Here is a 2,689-nt window from a genome sequence, read left to right on the forward strand (position 1 = left end):
TTGTATGGTTCGGCCATTATGGGTGGGTTTGGGAGGGAAAGTGGTTTGAATTTGAATGGTGAGATTTGATAGGTGAGGTTTTTTTTTGGGAAGAGGTGTTGAGGTGATTGGTGAATAGGTGAAGAAGAGAGAGAGTGGTGGGGTAGGTGGGGATTCTGTGGGGTCCACAGATCCTGAGGTGTCAAGGAAAATTCATCCCTGCACTAAGTGGCAAGCAAAAATGCTCCCTTATGCCAATTCTGGCGTTAAACGCCGGGCTGGTGCCCATTTCTAGCGTTTAACGCCAGCTTCTTGCCCTTTCCTGGCGTTTAACGCCAGTCTGGTGCCTCTTTCTGGCGTTAAACGCCCAGAATGGTGCCAGACTGGGCGTTAAACGCCCATTTGCTGCCCCTACTGGCGTTTAAACGCCAGCAAGTTTTCCTCCAGGGTGTGCTGTTTTTCTTTCTGTTTTTCATTCTGTTTTTGCTTTTTCAATTAATTTTGTGACTTCACATGATCATCAACCTACAGAAAACATAAAATAACAAAGGAAATATAGATAAATATAACATTGTGTTGCCTCCCAACAAGCACTTCTTTAATGTCAGTAGCTTGACAGTGGGCTCTCATGGAGCCTCACAGATACTCAGAGTAATGTTGGAACCTCCCAACACCAAACTTAGAGTTTGAACGTGGGGTTCAACACCAAACTTAGAAGGTGGTTGTGGCCTCCCAACACCAAACTTAGAGTTTGACTGTGGGGGCTTTGTTTGACTCTGTTTTGAGAGAAGCTCTTCATGCTTCCTCTCCATGGTTACAGAGGGATATCCTTGAGCCTTAAACACAAGGGATTCTTCATTCACTTGAATGATCAATTCTCCTCTGTCAACATCAATCACAGCCTTTGCTGTGGCTAGGAAGGGTCTGCCAAGGATGATGGATTCATCCATGCACTTCCCAGTCTCTAGGACTATGAAATCAGTAGGGATGTAATAGTCTTCAACTTTTACCAGAACATCCTCTACAAGTCTATAAGCTTGTTTTCTTGAATTGTCTGTCATCTCTTGTGAGATTCTTGTAGCTTGTACCTCAAAGATCCCTAGCTTCTCCATTACAGAGAGAGGCATGAGGTTTATGCTTGACCCTAGGTCACACAGAGCCTTCTTGAAGGTCATGGTGCCTATTGTACAAGGTATTGAGAACTTCCCAGCGTCCTGTCTCTTTTGAGGTAATCTCTGCCTAGTCAAGTCATCCAGTTCTTTGGTGAGAAAATGGGGTTCATCCTTCCAAGTCTCATTACCAAATAACTTGTCATTTAGCTTCATGATTGCTCCAAGGTACTTAGCAACTTGCTTTTCAGTGACATCTTCATCCTCTTCAGAGGAAGAATACTCATCAGAGCTCATGAATGGCAGAAGTAAATCCAATGAAATCTCTATGGTCTCAGTGTGAGCCTCAGATTCCCATGGTTCCTCATTAGGGAACTCATTGGAGGCCAGTGGACGTCCATTGAGGTCTTCCTCAGTGGCGATCACTGCCTCTTCCTCTTCTCCAAATTTGGCCATGTTGATGGCCTTACACTCTCCTTTTGGATTCTCTTCTGTATTGCTTAGAAGAGTACTAGGAGGGAGTTCAGTAACTTTCTTACTCAGCTGACCCACTTGTGCCTCCAAGTTCCTAAATGAGGATCTTGTTTCAGTCATGAAACTTTGAGTGGTTTTGATTAGATCAGAGACCATGGTTGCTAAGTCAGAATGGCTATGCTTAGGATTCTCTGTCTGTTGCTGAGAAGATGATGGAAAAGGCTTGCCATTGCTAAACCTGTTTCTTCCACCATTATTGTTGTTGAAACCTTGATGAGGTCTTTGTTGATCCTTCCATGAGAGATTTGGGTGATTTCTCCATGAAGGATTATAGGTGTTTCCATAGGGTTCTCCCATGTAATTCACCTCTTCCATTAAAGGGTTCTCAGGATCATAAGCTTCTTCCTTAGATGAAGCATCCTTAGTACTGCCTGGTGCAGCTTGCATTCCAGACAGACTTTGAGAAATCATATTGACTTGCTAAGTCAATATTTTGTTCTGAGCCAGTATGGCATTTAGAGTGTCAATCTCAAGAACTCCTTTCTTCTGATTCGTCCCATTGTTCACAGGATTCCTTTCAGAAGTGTACATGAATTGGTTATTTGCAACCATTTCAATGAGTTCTTGAGCTTCTGCAGGCGTCTTCTTCAGATGAAAAGATCCTCCGGCAGAGCTATCCAATGACATCTTGGGCAGTTCAGACAGACCATCATAGAAGATACCTATGATGCTCCATTCAGAAAGCATGTCAGACGGATATTTTCTGATCAATTGTTTGTATCTTTCCCAAGCTTCATAGAGGGATTCACCTTCCTTCTGTCTGAAGGTTTGGACTTCCACTCTAAGCTTACTCAAATTTTGAGGTGGAAAGAACTTCGTCAAGAAGGCATTGACTAGCTTTTTCCAAGAGTTCAGGCTTTCTTTAGGTTGTGAGTCCAACCATATCCTAGCTCTGTCTCTTATAGTAAAAGGGAATAGCATAAGTCTGTAGACCTCAGGGTTAACCCCATTGGTCTTGACAGTGTCACAGATTTGCAAGAATTCAGCTAAAAACTGATGAGGATCTTCCAATGGAAGTCCATGGAACTTGCAATTCTGTTGCATTAGAGAAACTAATTGAGGCTTAA

The sequence above is a fragment of the Arachis duranensis genome, chromosome 7, assembly GCF_000817695.3.
Source record: "Arachis duranensis cultivar V14167 chromosome 7, aradu.V14167.gnm2.J7QH, whole genome shotgun sequence".
Taxonomy (NCBI): Eukaryota; Viridiplantae; Streptophyta; class Magnoliopsida; order Fabales; family Fabaceae; genus Arachis; species Arachis duranensis.